Here is a 6,862-nt window from a genome sequence, read left to right as displayed (position 1 = left end):
TGGCATTTTGTTAGATTTCTTATTTGTTGCTCCTGGGCTTCCCCTACATTTAGACACGTCTAAACACATGCATTTTATTTTACATAATTTTACAGAAGTATGATGAAACACTTCCCTTAAGTGCTGTCCTGCCTGCTTCAACAGTTACATAATTCAGTTAGCGGCGTGTCAAGTCTAGAGTTGCAGTGATGGAGATCATCCTCTCTATTACAATCAGTGGAGCATCACAGTGATTTTGAGGTAGCTATATTATAATAGCACAAACTAAAATTGTCCAATCAAATTTAATTTACTTTCATATGTGGTTCTAATTTGGATACCTTTCCATTTTGTAGGCATGCACAATTAATGCAATGTCATAAAATTTCACGCATCCTCTGCTTGTTTGAATGCACTTATTGCTGTTGTCCTTTGCCAGTCGTGCCAAATCTGATTGGTTCAGTAGGGGCACAATAAATTTGGTAACTAATCTGGTTTCTGTTTATGAATTACTGTTACGTATTCTTATACAAAAAAAACGGAACCTCACTTAAGAGGAAGTCTAATTCTGCTGAGGAGTAAATATTAGATGCACACATAGATACAGTAAACTTAAAACATTTATGAATGTGAACAGTCAACATTGGCGAAATCTGATCAAAGTTCAGAAGTCATTATTGAGGCCTGTAATGTAAATGTAGCCATAATGTTGCTGTGAGGCCTTAATAGGGACAACATTAACAGCTCTTCCCGTAACTCATCATATCTCAGATAATAACTCGTGCACCACATATTCCTGTAATCAGCTGATGTTAAGTCAGATCTTATCTTATACTAGACCACACCATCTCCACAAAACTAGCTCATCTAGCTTGATTTCACAATCTGAAGTCCTGCTAAATTTGAGTCAGTGTGATGTAGGAAAGCACTGTTTTGAGATTGTAAAAAATGACTTGGAATGATGCAGCCCCAGATGTGAGCATGCCTTTCTCAGTGTGATTAACACCACAGCATGGCACTGAAAGTAGTGATGTCTGAAAATTATTACAGCAAGTAACTCTATTCATCTGCCTAGAATGTATTAGTCATTATTTAGCCATGTTAAATGGAAGAGGTTTCTTGTTTAGACGTCAGCAGCAGCTCTGAAGAACTCGCCTCGGGCCTCTAAATCATGAGGAATAAATCAGCTGGCCTGATGTGCATTGCAACATGTGTTTAAGAGTATTTATTACAAGTATAAACAGTCACAGTGTAATAAAAAAAGACCTAAAGATGCCATTCCATATTTCTCGGACCGATCATCGTAGTGTCATTTCCAGATAAATCAGTACTGAGGTAGGTTTCCCAAAAGCTTCTTGGCGTAAAGATGATTTATAGATAGTTGAGTGAGCATCACACTGAACACTCTCTCTTATGATGATATTAATGCTAAAATATTTGGGGAAGTGTGCTCTATTCAGTACATTTAAGGAGTTTGTTTCTCAGGGGATTAAATATAAGACCTATGATTAGAAAGAGGATGGAGAAAATGAAAGAACATTTATGTAGAGTAGGGTTGTTTCTTGTGATGCATTTTGGTGCACTTGGATTGTTCTTTGTGAAAACAAACCAAACCAAAGGGAAACGCTCCCATTTTGCCAAGCAAGTTAACTTTATGGGCCCTATATTGCACCCCGCATGAGGCATGTTCTGGTGCTAACTGCAGTCTTACACCCTGCCAACAGTATTTTTTACACCTTCTGCCTGTGTTGTTTAAATAGCAATGACACTTGTAAAAATATCTACGCTAATGAGCGTGGTGGCGCCACTGACTGAAATTAACCTAGGCAGACGTTAACAGTCAGACGTTCATTGGCTCTTAAAGGGAACTGCAAGTGACATGCTCATTGGGTAATAGAATATTACACATAAAACAATCCCATAATTAATTAAGTGAATTAGTACATGGATTTGTCAGGTTTCAAGTCGTGTAGTGCATACTTTTCCCGTTGTTATGATACCAATGATACACTAACAACTGAGGTTGACATCTTGCCTATTGATTGCTAAAATCAGGGACCTAGGTGTAAAAAGACACAAATTGGACTATTTACCAACTGTGAAAAGCAGAGCATTTATTTGCAGAAAATAAGAAATGGCTGAAATAACAAATCTAACCTCAAATCATGCAACGCAAACTAATTTATATTCATAAAAGTTCATAAATCAATATTTGGTGGAATGAACATTGTTGTTCTATTCTATAAACTACAGACAACATGTCTCCCAAACTCCAAATAGAGCATTTATTTGCAGAAAATCAAAAATGGCTGGTTTTAAGAATTTAAATATTTGGTGCAATAACCCTGGTTTTTAATCACACTGTTCATGCATCTTGGCATGTTCTCCTCCACCAGTCTTGCACACTGCTTTTGGATATCTTTATGCCACTCCTGGTGCAAAAATTCAAACAGTTCAGCTTGATTTGATGGCTTGTGATCATCTATCTTCCTCTTGATTATGTTCCAGAGGTTAATAATTTGGTAAAATCAAAGAAACTCATCATTTTTAAGTGGTCTCTTATTTTTTTTCCAGAGCTGTATATCCAGTTCTCACCTAACAGCAAAAAGTCCCATTTCACACATTGCCACCAGTGGTGTGAGGGTGAAGACTAACATGTGGTTCCTCTGAGCCACCACAAATTGCTGCAAAAGCAACATCAGTAGATAGCTGAATGTTCTTGGAATAGGACACTAACTGCCAGTTCTGTTCAATCAGTCAATCAATGAACAGACCTCCACACTGATTAGCGTTATACAGAGTGATGTGGATAGAGGGTTGACCAGCCCACCCTTCAGTGAACACACCTCTGCACTAATTAGCTGATTACACTTCTGTCTTGCCTTTCTGATATCATTGTATGTTTCCAAAAAACATGAGCATATAATTAAAACTAAATGCCTAAAGTTTGTAGACACTTCCCAAAACACACCTGTATCTTTTAGTTTTTTAGTTTAGTTTTTAGTTATTTGAAGCTTCTAGCTTCAGATCTACCTTAGGACTTCTTATTTTTCTGCTGTCCAACTTTTTCCCCTAATATTAAATAAATTGTCACCTTCCTAAAATAATTGCCTAAATCATCACCTCATAATGCTGCATGACCACCTGTGGTAAACTCTCATACACTCTCAGATGATCAGATAATTTGATTGTACCTCTTTAGGATAATGGTCTGTGTCAAGACTGTGACCTAGGCTAATTTAAGTCAAAGTAAAATTGCTTTAATACCTTTCCAAGATGAAGCTACCTACAATAAACTCATATGCACAATTCAGGGTGTGTTTCCAATCAGTAAGTGATACAATTTTTACGAAAGTATAAAGTTTACTTCTTATTAGAAAAAGCTATATTTAGTTGTTTAGTCTTATGTTGAGTTTTATTGGTTTTGTTTTAGTATTTATTAGTCAGCATTTTAATCTGTAAAGCTAGCTAGAAGTGCTCTACTTTTGGGCGGTTCTTTTGCTATACTGTATTATAAATTATCCTCTTAAACTATTGCTAATTGCATATGTTTTTTATATTTCCTGAAAAACATACTAAAATAATCACCTAACTCTTTTTTTTTTTTTTTAAGATTTTTTGCGCTACAACAGTGGTTAGAGAGCTGAATGTTCTTGGAATAGAACACCAGCAGCCAGTTCTGTTCAATCAGTGGACAAACCACGGTGCTGAGGGGCAATATGCAAAGTGATGGGGAGAGACTGGAATGTGCAAACTGGAATATTCTGCTCCAACTTCTAAAGAACTGTGGAGGTGTGTCTTTGTCTTAACACTGAATGTGTCCTGAATAGAAGATGTAATAAATGGTGTATACACTACGAAGTCATGAACTAAGGTAGGAGGTTTCTGTGTGATTTACGGTTAAATATCTCTTTATGCTTTATTCTGATACTGTAAGGTTTTCTCTGACTTTTGAACAGTATTGAGCCTTTTCAAATATAACCTATAAAATACAAAATTAAAAATACACGTCCAAAAGTTGGTAGACACCTGCTTACCAAGGAATTACTATTTGAGGATTTAAAGACAAGAGCATTAGTTCAGGATCAGTTCTGGATCAAGTGTTAGTCCAACTCATCCCAAAGGCACTTTTAACCTTCTACTCAAGCTGTGGTTTTGTAAGACTACTTTTAATTTGGTGTTAATGTAGCCAAGTGTGGCCTAAAACGATGAGTCAGCCCCAAACACTGCAACATATCAAGTGAGTGAATTAATATTGCATGGGAGACTGGGGTTTTGTTACCTGGACTGGCAGAAACACCACACCTGCCTGAGGCCCTGAGTATGTGTATTGACACTATATTCTTCTAACTGTGTAACATGATTTAAACAGAAGTCACTCTGACTCAGACAAATAATATAAACATACTTGTGTACAAATGTACTTGAGTCATTATTTTACAGAAGTGTCAGTAGTTGTACGTAAGTCTGACTCTAGGGTACTCTACTTACCTGATGACAGGTACTGTACCATAAATGCTTGTTCCAGCTATTCCTATTGTAAAAATCTCCAAATAGGCCTGTCGCAATAATTACATTATATACAGCTCTTGAAATAATAAGAGACCACTTAAAAATTACGAGTTTCTTTAATTTTACTAAATTGAAAACCTCTGGAATATAATCAAGAGGACGATTGGTGATCACAAGCCATCAAACCAAGCTGAACTGCTTGGTTTTTTGCACCAGGAGTGGCATAAAGTTATCCAAAGGCTAGTGGGGGAGAACATGCCAAGATGCATGCACTGTGATTAAAAAACAGGGTTATTCCACCAAATATTGATTTCTGAACTTTTTAAACTTTATGAATATGAACTTGTTTTCTTTGCATTATTTAAGGTCTGAAAGCTCTGCATCTTGTTGTTTTTTTCAGCCATTTCTCATTTTCTGCAAATAAAAACTCTAAATGACAATATTTTTATTTGGAATTTGGGAAAAATGTTGTCCGAAGTTTATAGAATAAAACAACATTGTTCATTTTACTCAAACATATACCTATAAATAGCAAAATCAGAGAAAGTGATTCAGAAACTGAAGTGGTCGTTTCAGAGCTGCATACAGGCAAGTCTGTTGATGGCACTTATATTCCCTGATGCAAACCAGTCTCTTATCTGAGACCAAAATACTCTAAACTAAAGGTGTAACTGGTATGTGAACAACTTTTTCTTTATGATCAAATATTAAAAAAAAAAAAAATCATGACAGGTTTGTTACGTTTGGCTCAAAAATGCAGCTAGCTGATTGGCTCTTTTTGTTGAAGAATGAGACTTTGTTTTTTTTCTTAGTGAGGAGAGCCCATTAACATGTAATCATGATTTTATCTATGATTTAGCCACAGAGTATTATGGAGCCCCTAAGGTGACATCATGTTAAAACATAAATGTGTTAACTAAATCATAGCCTATAAGGTTTGCCACAACATCCTTTTGTTTCACAGCTAACAAAGCAAGCAGCTCTCAGGGGTTGTGCACAATATGATTGCCTAAGGAAGATAAACGGGTCTGCTTACTGTCTGCATCTGAGCCCGTCAGCTTTTAGTATGAGAATTAGGTTTCTTTTAATTAGAATCATGCCATGTCTCACTGCAAGAGATTCCAAAATATCACCCTGATTCATTTCAAGATAAAAATAAAAATAAAGCCTTAATAAGTCGTGGCCACGACTTACTTATCTCATTCAAACACCTTAATTATCTAATTAGTTTCCACAAACTAGGATATTGTTCCCATGCCTTAATAAGTCTTGTCAACGCATTAGGATTTCATTTCCATGCCTTAAAAAGTTGTGGCCACTCATAATTTTTTTGTTACCTTAGGGGCACTGTTCACTTTACCAGCGTTAAGCTTTTATACCTCTATATTTGCACTACTGTTTGTAGGGGCTCTGTTTAGTGTCTCTCATTCTTTTATTATTTATAATTTTATTTTGCTGTACTTGCTGTAACTTTTTGGGAAGGAAAGTAATGAGAGTAAATTTCAATCCTCTGTATGCTCTGTACATATGACAATAAAACTACTTGACTTGAGATCGCCAGTTTGAATCCTGTTCATGTAGCTTGCCATCGGCTACCGGAGCCCTGAGAGAGCACAATTGGCCTTGCTCTCTCTGGGTGGGTAGATGGCACTCTCTCCCCACATCACTCCAAAGGGTGATGGCGATCAGCACAAGGCGTCTGTGAGCTGATGTATTGAAACCAAGTCGCTGCGCTTTCCTCAGAGCACGCCGTGATGTTACTTAGCAATGCTGCATTAGCAGTAGTTCGAAAAAAGGTGGTGGCTGATTCACATGTATCAGAGGAGGCACGTGCTAGTCTTCACCCTCCTGGTGTTGGGGCATCACTAGTGGCTGTGTACATTGGGGAGAAAATGGAAATGGAAAAAAAATTAAATGGAAAAAAAACGAATTGACTTGACACATTATAACGCAGTTGATCGCCCCTGTGGATCAGTTCTGAGTTGTAATCAGATGTTTGGTAGGGTCTGTATGTGGTCAGACTGCATCACTGAGGGCTGATCTGGGAACAGACAGCGCTGCCCGGCAGGAACAGCCCGTATGTGCCATTACACGTTTGGGCACGGCGTTTATTTTCAGCACATCCGGTACCGGAACCAGCATCACGTCGTTGAGCTCTTCAGACCGGGTTTTCCTCCTCAGGTCTGTTTACTCCGCTCTCTCGGAGAACTGGAGGATATATGACCGCAACAGCAGCCTCAGCCCGAGCAGATAAACACCGTTTATTACAAAAACGAGCCTCAGAGCCTCTCTTTCCACACCGATTTACAGGCGCCAATTTCCAGGAGATGACGGAGTGGGTGTGCGCAGTTCACCCGCAGCCAATCAGAAG

This window comes from Astyanax mexicanus, chromosome 18 (genome assembly GCF_023375975.1).
Source record: "Astyanax mexicanus isolate ESR-SI-001 chromosome 18, AstMex3_surface, whole genome shotgun sequence".
In the NCBI taxonomy this organism is placed as follows: domain Eukaryota; kingdom Metazoa; phylum Chordata; class Actinopteri; order Characiformes; family Acestrorhamphidae; genus Astyanax; species Astyanax mexicanus.
Note: the sequence above shows the minus strand (reverse complement) of the source record.